The 12,196-nt window shown below is 53.1% G+C and overlaps 1 protein-coding gene across 4 annotated transcripts in view; it reads left to right on the forward strand.

The window, feature by feature from the left end:
- The window catches only part of RFX2 (regulatory factor X2), a 97,142-nt gene that overhangs the window by 27,124 nt on the left and 57,822 nt on the right, over positions 1 to 12,196 (forward strand). Inside the window, exon 1 of one of the 4 annotated variants that reach the window (XM_077860302.1) lies at positions 7,489 to 8,084. The exons of 2 other annotated variants lie outside the window; for them this stretch is intronic. The gene's annotated coding sequence lies outside the window, so the exon portion shown is untranslated. Of the gene's footprint in view, positions 1 to 7,488; positions 8,085 to 8,466; positions 8,486 to 12,196 lie in introns of those variants that run through there. One more of the 4 variants, XM_077860301.1, reaches the window with a different exon arrangement.

Consider the following 12,196-nt stretch of genomic DNA (forward strand, 5'->3'; position numbering starts at 1 on the left):
GACAAGCAGACTTCCCACTGAACAGGGAGCCCTTTGGGGGCTGGATGTGGGGCTCAATCCCATGACCCTGAGATTATAACCCGAGCCAAAGTCAAGAGTTGGACACTTAACCCGCTGAGCCACCCACAGGCCCCCAAAGTTTCTCTTTCATCTTCCTGTCTCCCTCACCTCCCATGACCAAAACACTGTTAATAAAATGATTTGTGTCCTTCTAGACCTTTTTATAACATATATAGCTGCATCTATTTTACATTAATCTATTCTTGGAGCCTGCTGTGTGCCAGGCCTTATATATCTTGGAGATCTTTCTTACAGAATGTACTTCATGCTTTTCAATGGCATCATAGCAAGGAAGCACTATCATTTATTTAATGATTTCACTATTGAATATTTCAGTGGTTTGCAATTTTTTGTGACTTCAAGTAATGCCACCACTAACAAGTAATGTTACCCATATATACCTTATTTTTACAGCTTAACTGAGATATATTTCACTTACCATAAAGTTGGCCCATTTAAAGTGTATAAGTCAGTGGGCTTCACTATATCCTCAGGGTTATGTAACCGTCACCACTGTCTAACACCTGAACATTTCCATCACCCTAAAAAAGAAGCCCCATCCCCATTAGCAGTTACCCCTGGCCCCCTCCCCCAGGCCCTGGCACCCGCTGACCCACTGTCTGTGGGTTCGCCTGTTCTGAACATTTCACATAAAGGGAATCATATGGGACGTGGCCTTTTGTGTCTGGCCCTCTTGCCTGAGTGTCACGTTTTCAAGGTCCATTCACACAATGGCGTGAGTCAGAGCTTCCCCCTTTCTTATGGCTGAATAACATTCTATTGTATGGATAGGCCACATTTTGTTTAATCAGCTGATGGACATTTGAGTTGTTTCTACTTTGGAGCTCCCATGAATCCTGCTGTTACGAACATTGGTGTATAGTGGTTGGCCATTTGCCTCTTTGGACATATGTGTTTCTATGGGGTAAATTCTGAGGGATGAATAAACCAGCCACCTCTCCTAGCTAGCTTTCCATCCCCTGACCATGCAGGTTCAGACATGTCCTAGGCTTTGAGGGATGCTCAGAGACTGACCCTGCTCTTGGGCAGGAACCACCCCCTCTTCGCCTGCCACCAGTGCTGTGGGGCTTTGCATCCACCCCCCTCGGGCATGCTCAGTACTACAGGAGACATCACCCCTCCTAATCCGTGCCCGAGAAGGGATTGGCAAAGCGACCAGTTTAATGCTGCAAACCCCAGAAACTTGTAGCAAAGAGAAAGCAAATAGGATCCCCTTCTGGGGAATTAAGGAAACCCCACCAGTTCTCTCTCTACCCCAGGAAGGACAGCTCTAAACACGTCTGCATCAGTCCCCATTTTGCAAGCAATCAGAGAGTTGCTTGGCCATAGAAAATGTCCTGTACACGCTCTGAGGTCTCATGGAAGGACGGGAGGGATTCCTGAGAAGGGAAGAGGGACGATGACAAAATGTGGGATCCCTGGGTGGCGCAGCAGTTTGGCGCCTGCCTTTGGCCCAGGGCGCGATCCTGGAGACCTGGGATCGAATCCCATGTCGGGCTCCCGGTGCATGGAGCCTGCTTCTCCCTCTGCTTCTCCCTCTGCCTGTGTCTCTGCCTCTCTCTCTCCCTCTCTCTCTATCATAAATAAATAAAAATTTAAAAAAAAATGTAATTTTGCATCAACAGCCGGGCAGCAATAGTAAGTTGGAAGGAGAGCTGCTACACTGGCTCGATGCTGGGAGAGAAAGGAGTGTGAAGCATTGGCCAAAATGACAAACCCCACAAATATGCCCTGGAATGAATATAGCACACAGCACGAGGCGTTCCCAGAGGCGCCTCCCACACTTATTTGTTTTTGAAATCACAAATAGCAAAGCGTATCACTGCTCTTGGAGTTTCAGATATTTCAATGGGCAGAACTCAGCAGATGCTCTTGGCTACCTTCAAATGGAATGAGTTGCAACAACGGCGTTAAGGGACATTTATTGAGCACTTACTGCGTGGGGGGCAGGCGCTCAGACACCCGCTCTGTCGGCCTCCTTTGCTTTAGCGCAGTGACCCACAGAGGCAGACGAGTCCATTCTCTTCCACTTGCGGACAGACGGAAGCTCTGCAAGCCCTCAGCCCCTGGCTGTAGGTGGCCCGCTAGAAAGTGGAGGGTGCGGGAGTGCGTCGTATTTAGACGGTGTCACGGCGTTGCTTGTGCTGTGTGTGTGTGGGGGGGGGGGACGTGCAGGCCCCCCGGCGCTCCCCCTCATTGTGCACTGCAGGGGAGGGAGGTGCTGTCCCGGAGGAGGGAGCTGCTCGAAGGGCGCTGGGCCCTCGATGCTTCTCTGTCTCCGCAAGCGCCGGCCCTGGGTGCACCCTGCCTACCCCCGGGTGCCGACCTTGGCCGCTTTGGGTGGGGCTGCCCCAACTCCACCTTCTGTCTGGGGGAGTGTTGACCTTGACTGGGGGGCCGCCCAGAGCCCCCCAGGTTCTGGACAGGCCTGTCTCAGGAAGTCCTCGTGTGGTTGGCCACAGTCACACACAAGCGAGGACACAATGCACACCTTTTCTGTGTTAGAGACGGAGGAATCTGGCAGCTTTCCGCTGGCGTCCTGTATCCCCGCAGGTGCGGAGTAGTGAGAGCTGGGGAGAGGCCTCAGCTCCCCAGGGAGGGCCGGTCAGCCACACCACGGACGTCAGCCATCCACGTTTAATTTCTTTTTTTTTTTTTTTTAAGATTTTTATTTATTTATGAGAGACACACAGAGAGAGAGACAGGCAGGGAGAGGCAGAGACACAGGCAGAGGGAAAAGCAGGCTCCCTGCGGGGAGCCCGATGCGGGACTTGATCCCGGGACTCCAGGATCACATCCTGAGCCAAAGGCAGACGCTCAACCGCTGAGCCACCAGGCATCCCATCAGCCTGACTTTTTTTCCTATATCCCAGTAGTTTCGAATTTCATCTGGATGGACATCTCTCAAATAGTTATCTTTTGAAAAATCCCACTGAAGTAGTCATAAATGCTTCTCAGATGCAGCGCCGGTCAAGATCACGCAGCAGCCAGGCGACATCAGCCCCGAGACTTCTAGAAAGAAGCAAGGAGAACTGGAAGGAGCATCGGACCTCGGAGGACTTGAGGGGTGGCCCCTCGTCCGGGTCCACATTTGGAACACGATGTGGGGGTTGAGAGGGGAGACCGCTCACCGTTACTTGAGTTACATTTCAGAGGACTCCTCTCTGTGGCTCTTGCCACCTTCTAAGCAGAGCTAGGACATTTTATGCCAGTTTTTTTTTTTTCCAAAATTATCTTTTGCTCTGCTAGACGAGCTGACTTAATATGGAGCCAGCAATGGAGGTCCAAAACCAGAAACCCACAAAGCCGGGCATTTGTGCAGGACAGTGCAGCTCCCTGGTCTCCCTGGTCTCATGCCCCCAAGTCCTGCCAGCCACACGCCAGCCGAGAGCTGCTGCTGAGGAAGACGAGGGCCCATCGCAAATCTTTATGCAACAGGAAAGCCAGTTGAAATATCTTCAAGGTTTTATGGCACCTTTTTAAATTAAAAAAACAAAACAAAACATCGCCCCTCCCCACCTTTTCATTAGAATGCTTTTCTAAAATGGAATCGGTTTTGATGTATCTTCTTAGAATTAATTCGGGTTAGCCTAAAAACCTAAAATATCTCCCAGATTTCTCTTTTTGGGTTTAATTAGAGTAATGAGTTTAATATTTTTTTAAACTGTTTTGCGTCGGAGTTGACACTTTCGGGGAGACAGAAATAGAATGTCCCTTTTGTTCTCCTTCGGACAGGACATCAGAGACTGAGATGAGGAGGAAGGTGACAGGTCGGATAAACACTTCCAATCCTGCCTTTTGTTGCTTCGTTTTCATTTCCTCAGAGATCCCCGGGTTCTGCTGACGGGGTCTGGACTAGATTCTCAGTCCCGGGGACCTCGACGTGCCGCTGTCCTGCAGAGACCTAGGGCCACTGGAGGCAGCGAGTGGTCCCTCCAGCAGGTGAGGGCACACGACTCACCGGCGGGGCCCAGGGTGCTCGCTCGAGGCTGCAGGCCTCTGCTTACAGCAGGATTCCCGGCCGCACTTGTTTATCTTACATTAAATTTCTTGGTCATCTTGCATAGTTCAAGCCTGGCTTAGCAAGAAATACACTTTTGTTTTTCAGTGTGACTCTAGGACTTTTTATTTAAGTTCTCATGTTTGTACGTTGACACGGCAGAAAAATGTGGCAAATTAGAGCTGATCTCTAGCAATAGCAGGACATGGAAAGATCAGACCCTGGTGGATTTGGAAAGAGGCGTATCATCATCCTCAAGAAGGCAATGAAAAGAGCCGATTGTGTGTGGGGCGCAGACATGGAAGGGTGGGTCCTGTAAGGCTGTGTGGGGGACCACAGGGTGGGGGGCGAGTTGGGGCTGGCTCAGTCCACCCTAACGATACCACAGGCCCGCAGGCTTCTAAACCACAGAAATGTACTGTTCCCAGTTTGGAGATGAGGTGCCGGCATGACCAGTGAGGGCCCTCCTCTGGGTCGCGGACTTCTCCCTGTGTCCTCACAGGACAGAAGGAGCGCCCTGGGATCTCTGTGACAAGGGCCCTCATCCCATTCACCAGGGCTCCACCCCCCCACCCCCCCCCCGGGGCCTAACCCCTCCCCAAGACCCCACCTCCTAACACCTTGGGCACCAGGTGTTCCCACATAGGAATTTGGGGGAAATGCAAACTTTCAGAGCCTTCCTTGCATGGTCAGATGGAGCCCTGAAGCCTGGGGCCCAGGGAGGCCGTCTGTGGGCTCCAGCTCACCCTTCCCAGCCTGGGCTCTGCTGGAGACTCTAATGTGAGATCTGTAGACCTGAGTCATCCTGCACGATGTCCAGTTCTCACTCCATGGCTTCCAGCCTTCTAGGCCTCGCAGCAGCCTGGCAGGGGCCAGCGCTTTACCTCTTGGGGGCTTCAGTAGACTTAGGAGGGGCCTGGGATCATCACATGGGGATCCCATGGCTGAGGGATGGGATTGGGGCTTGGGAGCTCCCAGAGATTTGTGGGTTTGGGATAACCCCTTGGTGACTTGGGGGCACTCTACCTCCCTGAATCTGGGTGGAAGCTCTGCCTTCTGTCCTGGGCTGGTGGACTAACGTCCATGTGCAAGTTCTGGCCAACCCCTCCTCTCTTCTGCAAGATTTCTTCATCCCATCCCATCCACATGACACCACTCCACCAGCAATTACCGCCGCCCCCTTGGGCGTCCATTCTCTCCCACTGGGTCCTGCCCATCCCAGTGCACAGCTGCTGTGACTTCTTCCATTTCAGAAATCCTCTCTCAACGGAACTCCCCCTTCCAGTGGCCATCCCCTTCCTCTCCCGTTCTTGCCAGCAGAGATGTCTCAAGAGCTGTGTGTGCCTGGGGTCCCCAGTTCCGCAACTCTTGGTCACTCTTGAAGCCATGTCAGTCTCTGTGGACTTTGCCTACAGGGTTCCCCGGCAACCGCTCTGTCCTGTCACAGCGATCCAGCCAGTGGCCAAATCTCAGCCCCCAATCCAGTCAACACTCAGGACACCACTTGCTCATACTTCTTTTCAGTCTCATTTGCTGGATTTCCTCCTCTTTAGGATCTTTAAATGGTGAGGAACCAAAGAGCCCAGCTCGAGGCCTCTTCTCTGCTCTCCTTTGATGAGCTCAGCCAGGCTCACCGCCTTAAATAGGCCATCGACATGCTGATGGCTCCAGCCCATGTCACCTACGCACTGCTGGCTCCAATCTGCATCCTAGACTATACCTCTACATCTGTATACGAATACTCTAGCCCAGGTCGTCTGTACACTGGTGGCTCCAGCCTACCTCCTGCCCCTCGGGTCTTCACGTATGGATCTGCTGACCTTCTCAGCATCCCAACTTGGTGTCTGAGAGCCTCTCACACCTCACATCTTTCAAACTCAACTTCAGAGTGCTCCCCACTCCTTTCTCTCAAGCTCCACATCCAACCCATTAGCAAACCCTACTGGCGCTGCCTCCGAGTATTTGTCCCTCACGGCGGGCGTCAGAGTCTCCTTCAGCTGGGGCATCTAGGCAGAATCAGCAGTGTCCCCCAGACGGTGGAAGCAGGGACTCCCGTGCTTTTGGCTGCTGGTGATCTCACCTGCCGGCTAGAGATCATTGTTTCCTCTCCGCCACCTGTTAACTCCCAGGAGTCTGGTTTCAAATCCTGCATCTCCCCGGAGCCCAGGTTCAGATTTTAACAGCTTGGCACCTGCCCCCCCTTATTCTCAAGGAGACGCATCCATTCCAACCAGTCTATTCTAAGGACAACTCCTGGGTGCTATCTTAGGAGAACAAGGTTTCTTGGTGTCGGCCGCATCTATCTCCAAGACCAGGTTTGGTTAGAGGCCAAACCTCGGCTGAGAGTTAAGAGGGTACACGTACCGGGGCCCAAATCTATTAGCACCCGGTGCCTTTACAACCTAAGACGCAGCCACGTGCTTCCCATTCTGCCAACGTGTTTTCAGATGCTTGGCCACGCTCCCCCCCACTCCCACCCCCAAGAAGACCATCCCCTGAGAACACTGCCCTCCGCCTGTAAGATGGGGTGCTGTCCTCTTCCCCTCCAAGTTCCAAAGCCCAAACTGCTCTGGACAGAGCCAAGGCTGGGTTGGCTCTGAGGTTAGCTTGGTTTTTGGTTTTTTTTTTTTGTTTTTTTCCCCTCTATGGGTCAAGATTGGCCAATGCTAGGGACGTCCCTGTCACCTCTTTCCGGGGCTGTGTGTCCCTGTGCTTCCCAGGCCTGGCTTCCTCTTCTTCCTCCTCCTGCTGCGTGAGGCAGGAAGAGCACAGGCACAGGGACGCCAGATGCTGTAGGTTCCTTCCGCAGAGTCCCAGGAGGCATTTCTAATGCTGAGTCAACGACTTGGTTTGCAACCTATTTATCTGTACATGACATTTTCAAAAGTCTTTTAAACTAGGTATCCACTCCTCTCTTTTTACATCTTTTTCAAATAGCTCAAGCCCCAGTTTGTTTCAGTTTGTATAATCACTGCCCAGAAAACCCGTGTGCAGCTATGAATATCCCACATTGTTTGCCCGATGATAAATAAATTCTTTCCTCTTGGAGAAAAAGGCACTTTCTCCTCCCAGCCCGAGGAAGGACTGTCAAAGTCCCTGCCATGATGCTGACTGCGGGGAGAGTTGGTCCTTCTCGGGTTTTGTTATTTCAGAACAAATATGGTAAACTGTTTCCCCCTCGGTTACTATAGAGAAGAGATTATTTGCCTTTCTCTTAGGGCTTCTGAAAATAATAGATTACATATTTGGGAGGGTTTTTTTTTAGATCTGGTTAATGTGAGATAGAGGGGATTGCTCCGGGGATGACATTGTTTGGTTTGGGAAGTATTCTTGCTGTTGCCCAGCAACAGGCTCTTAGAGACGGGAGTGGACTGCGTTGTCCCTGGCAACCGTTGTTACTCAGCAAACAATGAGGGCCGGCAAAGAGCGCCAGGACTGCGGGCTCCAGGTTTTAATTGAACATCTGCATATATTTTCCTCTGATGAAATTATGTTTGAGTCTGATTTGCCAAGGCAGGTAGACCCGGGTCCACCTGGGGTCCACTTGGAGGAAAACACGCTGTCGTTCTGACGTCTCATCCTGTAGAAAGCAAGAGGGACTGATGGAAGGAGAAAAAAAAAAAACCTCAAAAAACAAAAACAAAAAAACTTTTAGCCATTTGACTATGTCGTCGACTGCTCAACTGGAGACTTCTTTCAGCCTCGAGTGGAATTTCTTTTTTGATCTAACTCCTCGTGTTTGCAAAATCATTACCTGGCCACCCTGCTTCTCCAGCGCTTTCCAGCCTGATGTTTCCATTGCGGCCGCTGGAGCATTTCAGAAAATCCAGGACTTGAACCCAGCGGGCCACACATGACACTATTCACACAGAAGCCTGGCTGGTGATGGAAACTGCACCCAGAGCCTTCTGGTTCTTTGCTATTCTCTGCTACTCCTGTTAAGAAGTCGGGTACTCAGGTGACCCTCCGGGGGACGAGCAGAGCAGGCTTCCTGGGGCAGCAGGTGTGTTCCCACTGGCAGCAGCGGAGCCCTTCACCCCGTGGATGGGCACCTCGCAGCCCCCGGGTGGATTTTGCTCAAAACAGGGTCACTCCCCACCTCCTCCTCAGCGAGCCAGAGATAGCGACTGTTTACCAGGGCTCGTTGCTTGGGTAAACACTGCCCCTGAACTTCATTCAAAGCTGGTGACACATTTCTTTCCCAGTTCTCTGCACCGCCCTTCCCGCCCCGCCCACCAGCAAGGGCTATAAATTGGGAAATGTTAGTCAGTGCAGGTTTTTGGTGGGGGACTTGATCCTGCCTTGTTCGTCTCGAATGCAATCTGTGTGACTAAGGCAGCAGCAACCGCAGAAGTGCCGCCTGTATCAGAGCACAGCGCCCGTGGTCAGTCAGACAGCTCCGTGGTGAGATTCGCTTTAGTTGTACCGATTGGTGTTTTTTTTTTTTTATTTTTATTTTTATTTTTTTTAAGGGCAGTTCACTCTGTAGCCGAGTGCCCCGAGAAAATGTCCGCTGCACTTTGGTGCCAGCTCTCCAGCTAACGCCAAAACTTATGATGGGATGTCACTGGTGTTCTAGAACAAACAAAAGCAAGTCATAGATTTATATATATATATGGCCAGCTCGTTAGTCACCCGCCCTATCAGATGCAATAATTAAGCTCCAGTTACGTCAAGTGTTAGTGGAATCAAAATGAGTAAGTTCTGACTTACACAAAGATTCCCCAGAAGATTAATGGGAATACAGGATTCCTCCTGTAACCTGTAGCAGCAGGATAGCTGGAGTTCAGTTTGCACTGAGAAAGATCGGCCCTTCCAAAGAAAACGCTACTCCGCATTCCAGAAAATTAGTTTATACCCAGTCCCAGTTTAGGCAAGTCATTTTGCAGGAACTGTAACCTCATTTAAAAATGTTCTTTTAAGTGGATCACTTCAAAAATTTCCCCTTGGAGATACCTCCCCCACATCAGGCCTTGCAGCTTGGGTCCCTTAACATCTTAGAGATTAGAGACCCAAAGCGCTTAACATCTTTGGGTCCCTTCGCCCCGCTGGGCTGGCTGGATGTGTAAGGGCCCCTCCAGTGCTGCCGTGTTAGGTGAGGTTCCTGCTTTTCAGCTCGGTCGTTTCTCTGCTTTTGCAACTCTGTGAAGTTAAGGGTGACCGGAGAGGAGTAGGGGGGTCAGTTGGAAAGGCCCCGGGTGTGATGTTGACAGCAGGAGAAAAGCCAGCCGCTTGGCCTGAGCCAGTCACGGAGGTGCTGCCCGTCGCTGGTGCTTATTGGCCATTTCTGGGAGCCGGAAGTGTCCTTGTCACCAGGCAGCACCGTCCAGGGCGGGGTGGGGACAGCAAGCTCCAGCAAGCTTCTGCCCTGGAGGAGGGAGCTTCTGGCCACCTTGGTCCCCTGGTCCCCTGGTCCCCGCCTTGCTCCTTCTCCCTCAGGCTGTAGGGGGCGCTCTGAAGGCTTGGTTTTCTTGAGGACCGGCTGGTCCAGGAGCCAATGGTGCACAACTGGGAGGCAGGAAGCAGAACTGAGGGCAGCGAGCGGAGAACGGATGGCTTGGTTAGTCTAGAAATACCAGGCATAGCAAGACCGTGGTTCTAGATGAGTGGTTCTCAAAGGGGTGACTCTGACCCTCAGGGAACACTGGTGGTGTCATTTTGGGTTGTCTTGACTGACAGTGGGTGCTGCAGTCATGGAGTGGGTGGGGGGGCAGGGATGCCTCTCCACCCCCCACAGTGCCCCGGACAGCCCCCAGAGAACATTCTGGCCCCAAATGTCTGGAGCGGGGGAGGGGGAGAATGGTGGCTCAGAGCAGGGCTTCTCAAGCTCTGTGTGCATTATAGTTCATGAGCAGTTCCAGAAAAGGCAAAGCAGTGCCTCTCACCCATTGACCTTGTCCCCTTGAGGACATTTGTTTTTCACAACTGGGAGTGCTCCTGGTATCAAGTAGAGGGAAGCCAAGACGCTGCTGAGCGCGTCCCCCCACACAGGGCCACGGAAGGCCCCCCCACGGCCAAAAATGATGCAGCTCCAGTGACCACAGTGCTGAGGCCGGGGAGCCTATGCTAGGTGACTTGATGGCAGGTTTTAATCGCTGTGCACAGTGTGACTTGGGGCCACTCTGAAGCTGCTGGCGGCAGCTCCCCACCCCTAGAACCCTTCTGCTGTAGCTGTCATGGGGGTAGGGGGGACTCTGAGGTCCTCACCACACTCCACACTAGCCTCAGCCCTGCTCTCCAGGGTCACATCTATCCCAGCCTGGCAGGCGCCGTCAGCCCTGTCCTCACCATTGCTGTGGTGCCCGCGGGGACACCAGCCCCAGCCTCCGGTGGCCCTCCATGCCAGAATGGCCACCACCCACCTCGCCACTGCCACTTGGGACCCCTGTAGCCACGCTGGCCGCCCTCGATTCTGCAGAGATGTGTATTTGGTGGAGGCAGCACAGCGTGGTGGCCCACACAGCCCATGGTCCCGCAGGCCTGGGCTCGGACCCCGCACACTGCAAGCCATTTGGATTGAACTGGGGGTGCCTGAGGGGTCAGGTGACCATCCCGCCTAAGCACTGTGACCGAAGTGAGAGGAAGCCTGGCTTTCTCCATGGAGGGCCAGCAGAAGTGTATGCAAAGCGGAGGCAGGATGGGGCGGGCTGGAGGACCGAGCATGCCCGAGCGGATGGGGAGCGGGGGCCGAGGAGCTCGTGAGGTTGGAAGAGAGAGTGTGCCCAGCTGGGCAGGGGAGCACCCTGGGGTGCTCCCTACTGAGATCCACTCTGCCTTCTAGGCGCTCATGGGGAAAGATGGAGGGAGGTGGTCGTCAGGGCCGTTATGAACAAGTCCCTTCTGGTTACCGAGGGGCATGGAGCCACTTCTCCACTTGAACCTGATAGGAAGGGCCCCACGTACGTGTGCAGCCCGGACCCGTCTGATTCTTGCACTTGGACCATTTCAGTTAGTTCACAGCTCCAGTCACAGAAGCTCAATTATGCAGAACTTGCTCCTGATAGTATGGAGTCCTCTCTCCTTGGGGTGGAAGGGCCACTTCCCTGGGAAGGAGACGACGGGGCCCGTGTGTGCTACACACGGTGGGGAGACTCGGGAGTCTTACACGTTGGGGCCTCCTTGCCTTAAAGGAAGAAGACCCAGTTCAAATCCAGTTCTGCCGCTTCAGGCTGTGTGGCCTCAGGCTCCCGCTTGACCTCTCTGAGCCTCAGTCTGTCTGTCGTTGTTTCTAAAATGAGGGTGGCCAGCTCAGTCGGCAGGGCATTCGCCTCTTGAGTTGTGAGTTCGAGCCCCACGTTGCGGGAAGAGATGACTCAGAGATGACTTAAATAAACAAAATTTTCAAAATAAAAGCAAAACGAGGATGATAAGGGCGTCGCTTCCTGAAGCGTTACGTAAGATCACACGCATTTACTACTTTGCCCAGAGTCTGGGGTACAATTAACGCTGCCCTGCATCGCTGGCTTGTGCCACTGCAGATGTCCAGGGGGGCCCTCGCTCCCCTCACTCCTTCCCACCAGGTCACATTTTATTTATCAGGCACCCGCCGGGGTCCAGGCTCAGGGCGGGCACCCCCACCCCATCATTGAGCTTCATCTTCCCCACCCCTTCATCAGATAAGGAAACTGAGGCCACCACAGCGAGTGACAGCCCTAAGATCTGAACTCGGTAGTCTGAGGCCACAGTCTGTGCCCATACGGTGTGCCCACCGCCTTCGTATTTGTTCCAAACTTGTAGCCTTAGCCTTACGTATGTGATGAAGGCTGCTGTGTCTTTTCTATGATGGAGCTAAGACGCAACAGCAGGCTGGGAAGTAGGGAGAGAGCCAGGTGACTGTTCCTGGGGTGTGGTCCACAGAGCAGGGCCCTCAGGCTAGCTCTGAGCAGACAGTCTTCATGTCAGAAGGTCTGGGTCATCCAGACCAGGCTGAGCTGCCTCATGAGCGTGAAGGGCACGCCTGGAACCATCTGGTAACGATACTCAACCTTCCCAAGGGACCACATAGGCCCTTGACACCAGAAGGTCCCAGATGCCCGGTAGTCCTTGATGTAGAACATGCAGCGCCGCTCTGGAGGCAGACCCAGAACTTCCAGAACAAGAGGAGGAGGCAGGGGT

This window comes from Canis aureus, chromosome 19, assembly GCF_053574225.1.
Source record: "Canis aureus isolate CA01 chromosome 19, VMU_Caureus_v.1.0, whole genome shotgun sequence".
NCBI classification, from domain to species: Eukaryota; Metazoa; Chordata; class Mammalia; order Carnivora; family Canidae; genus Canis; species Canis aureus.